The sequence below is a fragment of the Atractosteus spatula genome, chromosome 10 (genome assembly GCF_055471065.1).
Source record: "Atractosteus spatula isolate fAtrSpa1 chromosome 10, fAtrSpa1.hap1, whole genome shotgun sequence".
NCBI classification, from domain to species: Eukaryota; Metazoa; Chordata; class Actinopteri; order Semionotiformes; family Lepisosteidae; genus Atractosteus; species Atractosteus spatula.
In genome coordinates, this window is record NC_142715.1 from 1,352,690 (window position 1) to 1,365,467 (window position 12,778).

A 12,778-nucleotide genomic window follows, 5' to 3' on the forward strand; every position below is an offset into this window, starting at 1 on the left:
AAATTTAATTGGATTTCTTCAAAAAACCTTAACGCTCTTGAAATTTGCAGGAAGTGTGCGTGTTTTACTCATGTGGAAGTGAAACAAGTTAACAATAAAGTACCTAAGTCAATATCGCAATAGGCAATATCCAAGGAAACCATTTTCACGTGTGGAATTGTATTTTCATCTGGCTGTTGGGAGAATTCATTTATACACCCGTTGTATCCTTTGCAAAAATATTTTAAAATTAGAACACAGATTTGTTGGAGAACTTGACAATTCTTGACAATCATAATTAAATGAGCATTATACAAATGTGCGTTGATAGTTTATATATGTGTGACCTAGTGGTGAATAGCTGCCTGTTATGCCAAATCCACTAGATGGCGCTACCTGTTAGATCATGGTGTATCTGAGGCTGATACCGAGCCTTCTAGGGCTGAGCCTACTACCAGCTTCTTTTCTAGTGACCGTGTATTAAATGTACCTACTCCTGTTCCACGCAGAAGTCATAGAGCCAATGCTGGGGTGCACACTAATCCTTTTCATGAACCCAAGTCTGTCTGTAATGGGATCTCCTTAACTCTAGAAGTCTTTTCCCAGATGAGAACAAACTTAAGTGCTGTCCTTTTTAGGGAGGCAGTCAAGGGGGTGAAAGGTTGATAGTCACCGGGAAGTTGACTATGCAGCAGGGGACATTGTGACCTAGTGGTGAAAAGTATCAAAAGTATTAACAAGTATAAAGGGGTATTTCATAGGATTGAGACAAGATTAGCAAGATGGATATTAGATTTTAACTGAGTGCACTGAGGCCGTAGCCAGTTTCTAGACATCTACTCGGGTTAGGAATATCTGTTTACTGATTTGTAAGTAATGTGTTTCACAGGTTCCTTGTATTTTATGTTCCTTTATTCTTTACAGAGACTTATGTTTAGCTGTGAAATGGGTATAGCACCGTTTGTTAAGTGTATGCAATTTTAAGTATTATACACTTCACCATAGCTGGCAGTAGATACTAGTTACGAAATACAATTCCAATAAACCCCCTGGGAGACTTCTTGGGGGCGTCTGCACTGCGAGTCCCACACAGCCTGGCCGTGATGACGTCACGCAGGTCCCTTCCTGTGCTGGCTGCAGTCAGAGATGCACGCCGAGAATAGTCACACAAGATCATGTTTTTTAAAGGATTATTTTCTAAAAAGTTAGTTCAAATATAGGGGTGTTTCCACAGGTTCTTGCATTACAGGGGTAACTGCAGCTAGTATCGCGGATCTTCCTCTCAGCCTCTTTACACTCATTATAGGTGATGTTACACTGTCCTGTTTAAAAACTGTCACACTCTGTAACACACACAGGACTGAACAGGACAATTCCCCCACACTGCAACTACACTTCACTGAACTCACAATACAGTTACACACAAGTGTGTTTTTCTGTTATCACTCCACGCTTCTGAAAGCTTCTTCAATTAACCATTTATATACTTCATAAACACAAGTATGAATAATTTTGCACAGAAACAGGGGAACTGGCTCCATTACTGGAGACTTTGAAACCAAACAAACTCTCTCTGACCGCTGGACGGTTTCTCACTTGTAACCCCAAACAGCTGGCAAAGGTTGCGAGGTGGGGAGCAGGTCAATAGTAGCTCAGACAGGTACTGAGGTGCCAAGCCCTGCTTGTATGTAAGAATGAGGATTTAGAAGTTGACAAGAAACGTGACAGGAAGCCAGTGCAGGGACAGTAATGTGATCACTTGCACTAGGCCTGGTCAGGATTCTGGCTGCCAAATTCTGGTCATACTGAAGTTTGTTCAGTGTGGATTTAAATACCCCGGCATTACTGCAATCAATTTGAGAGAAGACAAAAGCGTTGACCAGCTTTTCAGCAACAAAGGCAAAATAAAACATAGTGTGGTGGTATATCTGAGATGGAAGAACAATGTTTTTACAATATTCTGCACCTGAGAGCCAAAAATCAAGCAAGGATTGAAAATAACCCTAATGTTCCAGAACCGTACAATCCACAGGGTTACTGCATTGGCTCCACAGAGTTCATGGGCCTTGTCTTGTGGCAGTTTGTAAAGGAAATTGTAAGTCATGAAGGTTTTTATATCAGAAATGCAGTTTAAGAGTGTAGAGACAGCTACTTTAGTGTCAGGTTTAGCGTGGGCATACTGTAGGTTTAAGTATCATAGAAATGGTAATTCGGTCCATGGGAATTTAATGTTCTCTGTGGGTCCTCTCTCTGTTATAAAGTGGTTATTTGCAATGAGGTGATTGTTAAATTGAACTGCAACAGCACACTCTCAGATTTTCACAAAGAGGCAAGTTAGATATAATTCAATTCAATTCAATTTATTTTTAAATAGTGCCTTTCACAACAAGGTTGCCCCAAGGCGCTTAACAATACAATTGACGATACATTTTGTCAATACAGAACAGAAGACAATGGAGGAGAGGAACCAAAAACTCCTTAGTAAGGAGAGAAAAAACCTCAAGTGGTCCAAGGCCAACTAGTTGCCCTATCCCTTTGGGCACGCTAATATTATATTAGAATGATTTGAATACTGAGATTGACTCTGCATCCCAAATATGGGGTGGGAGACTGTTCCATAACCTAGGGGCCCTGTAACTAAAGGCTTTACTGCCAACTGTTTTTTATTAATGGAATATGTAGAAGACCTGCATTCTGTGATCTAAGCAGGCGACTTGGATGGTATACATTAATAAGTTCCATTAGATAGACAGGTGCCTGATCTCTGAGAGCCTTGTAAGTAAGTAGAAGGATTTTGAAGTCCACCCTGTACCTGACAGGAAGCCAATTGAAGAGAGCTAAGTATGGGGGTTATATGGTCTACTCCTAGTAACAATTCTAGCTGCTGCATTCTGAGTTCACAGTAAGGTGTTGAAAGAGTGGTGGGTGCTCCCTGTTAGTAGGCCATTGCAGTTATCTAACATGCTGTATACCAGTGCATGTATTCTCTGTGTCTTGAGTGGAGAAAAACTGCCTTAGTTTTGCAATATTTCTTGTAGGAAGCATGTTTTAGATACTGTTTTAACATGAGAGTTAAATGAGAGCCTTGTGTCTAATATGACACCTAGGTTACGTGCTGAGTCTCTGAGGCAAAGTTTTAAATCCTCTGAGTTAAGTGCTGAAGTTATAGCAGTCCTATCAGTATTGTTTCCTCCAAACAACAAAACCTCAGTTTTATCAGAGTTAAGTAACAAAAAGGTTTCACACATTCAAGTCTTTACTTCATTAATGCAATTAAATAAAGTGATAATAGACGAGTTGTCATTAGGTGTAAATGAAATGTACATTTGAGTGTAATCAGCATATGAATGAAAGTTAATATTATGTTTTCGGATTATCCTACCTAGCACCAACATGTAGAGAGAGAAAAATATTGGTCCCAGCATTGATCCCTGTGGTACCCTAAATTGAACATGTAACAGTAATAGTGTCATCCTTTTGGAACTTTAATCTATTTGGGATAACCAAAGTCAAAAATCACCATAATGCTGGAAACGAATAGACTCAACAGTGCAATCTTCCACTTTTGTGGTGCTATTTCAAGCTAGCTTTGTACTTTTAAGTCTTAGAACAAAGGTTAGAACAAAGGTTAGATTACAGCACTCACCCACAGTCTCATGACACATCACACAGTGACACACCACAGCTCATGACACATAGAGCTACTTTTGACATTTCTAAAGGAGGAAATGTATTTTGTTCAGACTTTACTATGTTCCCCATCCTTTTACTAAACTCTTCCTCAAACTCTTATACAGTAAATTTTGTACATAGACACACAGTACCCTGGCTCCAAACCAGTATCATCTCTAGACTTTATGAAAATTTGAAAATGGGGTCCTTCTATGGGTGACCGGTGAAGTCACAATATGTAGTGTCATAGTATCCACATACTTGAACTGCACCAGTACAGTTGGCTCAACACCAGTATAAGCTTCACACCAATACACTTGGCTCCACACTAGAATGAGCACCACACCAGTCAATATACTCTCAATATCTGTTGCTCCACTGCAAAATCATCTTCTGTTACCCGCTGAAATGCCACTTCGAACCTCCTCCTTGATATTGCAGACACCAAGATTGCTTGTCTTTCACCCCAATGACCAGCAGATCCTTCAATCTGTAAGTGTAGGACACTCCGTTCAATCTAAAGAGACACAGTTCCTCCAGCCTGGCAGTGTAGTTCATTTCCTTCCGCTCAGTTTGCTCTTCTCTACACTAATTCCAATATAATTTCTATAACATCTATAACATGGTGATCACTTCTGTACACAATAATTTAAATGAGGCCTCACTAGTGCATTGTACAGTTTTAATACCACTTCCCATAATTTTAATTATTCAATTTTCACTACAACTAAACATTTTGTTTTCCTTTTTAACTGCTTCCACACAGCGTCCAGAAAATGTGAGCAGAATGTTTCTCAGGGGAACAGGTCGTTTCTGTACTGTGTTCAAGTATGTGGACACAATGACACGATGTGTTGTGACACAGCAGAGTACATTTTTTTTTCTGAAACTCCACCAGTCACCCATAGAAGGAACCGATTTTCTTCCTCCACAAATCTTCTTCCTCCATAAAAAGGCATGTGGCACCTGGATCAGTGGTTAAAACTGATCCTATTTCCAGATCAGTGATAAAAGTTCCTCATATGGTTGCATGGTGTTCAATCCAAATATCACTCTCTCAACCACCCTCTAAAAATACTCTCATTATTACAGTGTACACTACTGTATGTGAATGAGTCTCCATGAACACTCTATGGACACAGTGTATGATCACAGTATAGAAACTCTCTGGAGAGGAAAGTGCAGTTCTCTAATCCACAAGGTCACTAAAATATTTGACAATATGAAACAAACATACTGTAGGCTAATGGTTTTTTTAAGATGTGTTCTATTGTGTGTGCAGATACGCTACATTTTTCATACATATATATTGTGTATTATCCATTAGCCATTCAAAAGTATCAGTGTCAGATGATTTGCTATACAATGTCAGATGGTGCACTCTGCCTGCAACCATCATTTGTAGCCAGGAAAGTGACTCACTGATTCCAGGTAAAAGATGTACTCTGCAGAGAGCTGTCTGAGTTCTGTTCTCAGACTGACTCTTCCAGCTGGGAAGTGTTACACTTTGGCAAAGTGGAAGAAATCCTAAAGCCTATTGAGTAATGAGAGAATTCATACATGAAAGAGGTATTAACGCGAGCAAAGAGTTGATGTACCTGAAAGGATGAGGTCTCATGGAAATATCTGAAGCCGAGGCAAGCAATGATGGAAGATTCCGAGGAGGATCTGCAATAATAGACAGGAGCAGTGGGAGTGGTCCAGGCAGGTGACGGTGCAGCACAGCAGGACTGGACAGGATAATCAGGAACAAGACTGGAAATGACCAAAAGTGCACAGACCACCAGGTAAGCAGGAACTGGACCAGGAACAGAAGAAGAAGTGTGCAGGATCGCCAGAAAGCAAGATGAGACTAAAACATGGAAAATAACAGATCAAGACAGAGTGCAGAAACAACATTCAATAAAGAAAGTTATATATTTTTGGCTAAAATCAACATACTAATTATTATAGAAAATGCGAGTTCATTCCTGACCTTTATGCCATGTTAAGAGAAACATTATCCAGTTTCAAACTGGAAATCAGTTAAAAGCAGATTCATATCAGCAGGGTAACAATCCATACCCTGAGTGAACACTCCTGGACATTGGTATCACTCTACTTGCTCCAAGAGGAAATACCGTAGAAGGACCTGACTGCTGAATTTCGTAGGCCTCTTTATGGGAAGTAGTTTCAAGGGCGTTTCTTAATGGTGCAGTTATAAAAGAAAGGAAGCTTGTAGTGTTTGAGCAGCACAACATTGATTTTATCTTTGGCTTTGACAGTACTGAAGCTCACATACATTTTAATTTTAAAAGAATCTTCAAAAGTTCAGTCAACGATCTATAATCTAGAATCTGTCATCCCAGCCATCCTACTATTCCAGATCTGTCATCAAGTCTCTGACCGCCTGAGTCGGTGTGAACAGGCCCCTCAACAGATATTTTGCTTTGCCAGTTGTAGTTAATAAGACCACGATTCCAGGAAGTGCAAATATAATTCTATTGTTGCAGACTTCGCTAGGTTCATTTTTAGAATGCCACTCATTGAAAATATGATATGCTTTGTTTGATGACCTGCTTAAAAAACTCTTATCTTATCTCCACAGAGCCATGATATCAATAAATATATACAGCCTCATTTTGAAAGTGAAAGGGTAGCTGTATCTGAGTTTGGGGGCATTGTGAAGTTGAAATTTCACTGTAACACGAGGTTCTTGAGTGGTGAGAGCAAAACTACTATTCCCATACTTTCTGTTCTTCTACAAAGTGCTTGTTGTGAAGAGGTCATGTTCATTCTCTTAATGGCTAAGGTCATGGGCTGTGAAAGCCAAGTCGGCCCAGCAAACAGTAACGAGAAGAGATGAGCCATTGCTGATTGCTTCTTTATTACCCCCTCTCAGACTATGAAAACTGGTACAAACAAAATAGTAGTTTCACTATGACAGGTTAGAACACAAACAAAACATTGCTCTCTATCAAAGTCACCTGGAGATCTCCTCTCTTGTATTCATCTAAAACTCAAATATCACCAAATGTCAGAGTCATTTTTTTACGTTTATGTATAATGAATGAACAGTGCCTGCACACATGCTTTAAAGAACTCAAAATCAGGTTTTGACATATATCATCATATGTTGAAAATGGGTGTTGAGCATCCTTTTTTTGTCTGAACACTGAAGAGGCAGGAGAAGGACATGAAGTAGTAAGAAAAGAAACACACACAGTCAGTGCTAAAAATATCAGAGTTGATTTTCCTCTTTCTCTTTCTTGAGGCGATCCTTGACAAGAACAATTTTGCTCAGAGCACTTGAGCTCACAGGAGTCGGTTCTCTAGGACAAGTGGAAAGGAACAACCTTTAATAAAGAAAGTAATTCATGAGTCAAGGGGAAGAGTTTTATATTTTGTGCTGATATCAACATGCTAATTAATGTAGAAAGTGTGAGTTCCTTCCTCAGCTTTATACCATGTTAAGAGAGGAATGATCCAGTTTCAAAACTGAAATCAGATAAAAGAAGGATGATAGCTTTTGGGGGGAAACCTGCATTTCCATTAATCAAGGTAATAAATACTGATGGGTTCAAGAGCTGTCAAGCAACTGAAGTGGAAATCTAATGAGTAAATTGATTCTTAAAAATGTAGAGAGCTTTGAAAAAATATATTGGTGCTTTTAGATAATATATTTCAAGGATATAACTGCTATGCTACAGTACGTGCAGAATTGGCAGAAAACAGTTCGTCAACAAAGTACACTGTTTAGGTTAGTTTAGAAGACAATGTACCAAAACAATACATGCTGTCTGGGTCATTAGAATTAGCTGAAAGTAACTGATAAGCTTTGAATAACAAATCTAGTGCTTTTTCTCTCGCTCTATGATGTAATTTGTTTTCCTTTAGAGAAAGGGGAAGTTTTAGAAGGGACCAAGTGCTGAACTTTTTTACAGCGCAACGTCTTATAAAAACCCTGTACTGCTTGTAACAAATTGAGTCCCTGGTTGCACTTTGCGAAGTGGCAGCAGGGCTCCCAATATTGCAATATTGAAATAAAGACCTTACTCAGGTGAGAACTCTCTCTTGTGGCTTCCTTGATAGTTAAATTTCCACGACACAACCGTCCAGATAACTGAAACAGAAGTGTAAATTTGAACATCGACACTAAGTACAGAGCAACAATATTTACACTTCTATGTCTGCCTGTGCTCAGTGTCACCAGAGAAAAGCTCCTCAAGCAAGCATTCAGTAGTTCTAGGGATTTCCTTAAATACCTGCTTACTGTTTAGCTTTACTAAACACTGGAACAGAGTTTAGACTGGAACAGACAAGAAGGGGGGATCTTACAGTACCATCTAACATGCAAATTCCATGGGCTCTTGAGCGTAGCTTGAGCCTTACTCCTTGGGAATAAGCTACCTGGTGCAGATCATGAGGTCAACAGCCAGCAGATTCATATCAGCAGGGTAACAATCCATACCCTGAGTGAACACTCCTGGACATTGGTTATTATCACTCTACTTGCTCCAAGAGGAAATACCATAGAAGGACTGGAGTGCTGAATTTCTTAAGCCTCTTTATAGGCAGTTAGTTTCACAGGCATTTCTTGTAAGTGCAGTTGTTATAGATAGGAAGCTTGTAGTGTTTGACAGCAGAACGTTGATTTTATCATTGGGTTTGACAGTACTGAAGCTCTAATAGGCCACATACATTTTAATTTTAAAAAAAAGTGACTTCAAAAGTTCAGTCAACGATCTATAATCTAGAATCTGGCATCACAGCCATCCTTCTATTCCAGATCTGTCATCAAGTCTCTGACTGCCTGAGCTTGTGTGAACAGGCCCCTCAACAGATATTTTGCTTTGCCAGTTGTAGTTAATAAGACCACAATCCCAGGAAGTTCAAATATATTTCTATTGTTGCAGATTTCGTTAGGTTCATTTTCAGAGTGCCTCTCATTGAAGATTTGATATGCTTTGTTTGATGACCGGCTTAAAAAAACTCTTATCTTATCTCCACAGAGCCATGATATCAATAAATACATACAGCCTCATTTTGAAAGTGAAAGGGTAGCTGTATCTGAGCTTGGGAGCATTCTGAAGTTGAAACTTCATTGTAACACAAGGTTCCTGGGTGGTGAGAGCAAAACTACTGTTCTCAAACTGTCTGTTTTTCTACACAGTGCTTGTTGTGAAGAAGTCAAGCTCATTCTCTTAATGACTAAGGTCATGGACTGTGACAGCCACGTTGGCCCAGAAAACAGTAACAAGAAGAGATGAGCCAGGGCTGATTGCTTCTTTATTACCCCCTCTCAGACTATGAAAACTAGTACAAACAAAATAGTAGCATCACTATGACAGGTTAGAACACAAACACAGCATTGTTCTCTATCAAAGTTACCTGGAGTTCTCTTCTCTTGTATTCATCTAAAACTCAAATGTCACCAAACGTCAGAGTCATTTTTTTTACGTTTATGTATAATGAATGAACAGTGCCTGCACACATGCTTTAAAGAACTGAAAATCAGGTTTTGACATATATCCTCATGTGTTGAAAATGGGTGTTGAGCAACATTCTTGTCTGAACACTGAAGAGGCAGGAGAAGGACATGAAGTAGTAAGAAAAGAAACACACACAGACAGTGCTAAAAATATCAGGGTTGATTTTCCTCTTTCTCTTTCTTGAGGCGATCCTTGACACGAACGATTTTGCTCAGAGCACTTGAGCACACAGGATTCGGTTCTCTAGGACAGGTGGAAAGGAACAACCTTCAATAAAGAAAGTAATTCATGAGTCAAGGGGAAGAGTTTTATATTTTGTGCTGATATCAACATACTAAATAACGTAGAAAACGTGAGTTCATTCCTGAACTTTATACCATGTTAAGAGGGGAAAGATCCAGTTTCAAAACTGAAGTCAGATAAAAGAAGGATGATAGTTTTTTTTGGGGAAACCTGCATTTCCATTAATCAAGGTAATAAATACTGATGGGTTCAAGAGCTGTCAAGTGACCGTCCAAATATCTGAAACAGAAGAGTAAATTTGAACATACACACTAAGTACAGAGACACAATATTTACACTTCTATGTCTGCCTGTGCTCAGTCTAACCAGAGAAAAGCTCCTCAAGCAAGTGTTCAGTAGTTCTGGGGCTGTCCTTAAACACCTGCTTACTGTTTAGCTTTATTAAACATCGGAACAGAGTTTCTGTTAATTCCTGTTTCATTCAGAGAATCTTTTTTAAAAAATTGCTGGTGATCTTAGTTTTACATCGGTTTTGGGTCTGTAGTAGAAGTAGTTTTACAAGAGTTAACATAATCATGTTCGAGACGGATCTGTTCCCCGCCCCACCAACTCCCACCAGCCCAAGTCTAGGCAGCCACCTTCCTTCCAACCAGTCCCCCAGGATTCAGTCCTCATGAATTTGGAGGAGATAAAAGGGGGCTGCCCCAAACTTTACATTCACAGTCAGTCAGCACCCCCTTGCCGAGGACCTCTGCGCACTGTCCCATCACTGTCCTCAGGCGCAGGCTGATAGTCTCCCATCTTGAGGGTCCGGCTGTCTTGATCCCCAGCCCTCAGTGAGGCAGGAAAGGAAAAAACCCCACAATGGCAGGCGGGGTCTAGCACTCCTCTGGGTTTTCTTGCCCCCTTTAGGCTGCTCTTCTCCTGTTTCCCGACAGCTTCTGGCTCCGGCGCCCAACACCTCCTGGGCGATGTCCACAGTGGTAAGTAGGTGACCTGTCTTCGCTGCTCTACTGGTGTAACACCTGTGGCCATCTCCTCCTCCCCACCCGATTCCTCTGATGCGGCCCCTGTTGCCCAGCAGGGAGCACCCTTCTGGATGTGCCCACCGGTCTCCTCAAACACAGCATTGGCCTGCTGCACCACAGCCAAAAAGCCTGCTCCAAGGAGACCGGCGTGGCCAGCATCACATGGCGCTGCAACTATGTCGCCTGGGGTGCTATCTCTCATTGCGCCTCTTACGGAAGGGTGGTGTCATCCTGGCGGGCGAAGTAGACCACGTCTGCGGTGACTGACCCCAGGGGCTCGCCTGGTAGGTGCCATCGTTGGGCCAGCTTTGCCCACAGCAATCTGGGCGACTTCCCTCCTCCACTGAAACGCCTCCGGATGGCCAACGCCATGTAGCTGTATTGCTGGTCAGCAAAGCCTGACAGGCCTTCCCGGGCCATGGCAAGGTGGCCTGCCATCTCCCCCTGGGACCAGCCGTTCTCCCAGGCCGCCCACTGAAACTGATACTGAAACTGATACGGGAAATAGTCCCCTCTCTGTTGGGCACAAGCCAACTGTACATATCATATACAGATCCTATGCATCTGCGTCTGCATAGGATCCTTACACTGATACATTTATTCCATATTCTCAAAGGACATTGATCACCAGTGGAGACACTTATCCACTGAAACCCAGTGGATTTCTTTAGTATGAACAGTGGAAACTACATGGATTTAAAACTAAAAACTGGAGGCACTACTTTACTCATAGGGTGATGGAAAGGTGGAACAAGCTACCCAGCCATGTTGTTAAAACTGATACCCTGCTTCCTTTCAAGACACAGCTGGATGAGATCATCTGATGCATTAATTACTACCAAATGGGCTAGATGGGTCTCTAACTCTTCTTTTGTTCTTATGACCAACCACTGGGAGAATTTGCAGAGATGGTTTTGGATAGATTTTATGTTGAAATCAGTTTAGAGAGCAGGGAGTGGGAGTGATGGAGATTCTGGTTTTATTACAGCAAGCAGAAGAATAAGAGGAGCCTGGTCTAGATTATTTAGGTCTTCCTCTGGTCAGAACAGGAACCAAATGTAAAAAAGGGAATGTGCTCACTCAGTCCACCTAGATTTAATTTCTAACAGTGGCTGCACCGGTGGAGCCATTCTAGCTCTTGGCACTTAAGGGTGTCCCTCACCTGCTGGGGGAACTGGCGCATCTCTGAGTCCAACAGGTGCTGTAGGTCTCTGTCCATCCATCCCACCCTAACACCAATGTAACGAATTTGGGTTCTCGGGCTTGTGCCCCCGCCGCTCCCAGTTCCCAGTTCCCAGCTCCCACATGGGCACGAACCATCACTCAACAGGGGTCTTGCCATCTTCCTCAGCCCGGGCAACAACATCCTTGTTATGCGCAGGGGCATATTTATTACAGTATATTTTATTTAGAAGCGCCTGCGAATTAAGGTTTTCCAAACAGGGAAAGCAGGGAAAATATATATATTTTTTCCTGTTATGAAATTTGAATGTAAACGATGCAGGACGGAACCGTTAGATTGAGGATTACATTATTGTATAACAAATTCAGGCAATCCAAAAACCACAAACTGTCCTAGCCTGATTATTTTCACACTGCTGAAAATCCAAACTTTCTGTTAAATACGCATTTCAGGCAAAGAGCGGGTATAATGTAATGTAACGCAACAGGGTTCAGGCGGGCGCCCTTGCCGCATCAGGTCGGTCCCGCACCGTCGGGAGGCTTGAACCCAGGACTCCGGCGTCACTCAACAAGGACCCAGCCCGGTGAGCTAAAGAGAGATCTCTCCCTAGCTTAGCAGCTGTGGTCCAGCTATTACAGGGAAGGGCGGTGACGTCACCGCTCTGGTAAGCCGGCTCTTACACAGTGCCTGTCGGCCGTATGCGTTACAGTAATTTATTTTTTGAGAATGCAATCTTCGATTAAACGACTTATACAATATGTAAGAGGTTGTCATATATTTTATATTATTTTCACAGCTATGTATAAAAGTTTTTTAAGCGACAGTACTTTAACCCTTGCAACGCTAAGTCTATTAGTCTTACCCTGAAGGGATGAGATGAGTCTGAATGTGACATTATGAAGAAATCAAAATATTAATTCCGCTCTCTTTCACAACCAGAAACATGCAAACGTAGCTTAAATCGCTCTCACATCCTCTCCTCCGTCTTTTAAGGAAACTATAACAAAAGTAAGAAAAAAAACGACTGATCGTATAAGGGTACTAAAACTTGAGGTAGGAACTTCAAGCGCTCGATGGAAAGATCGTTTATCAGGCATTGCTGTTGCAGATATCGATATTATTTTATGCATCAGAGCATGTAGATCAGTCTAGTTCTGTCAATCACTACTTTGTTTTAAATGGCTATTTTTTTTAAACCGCCG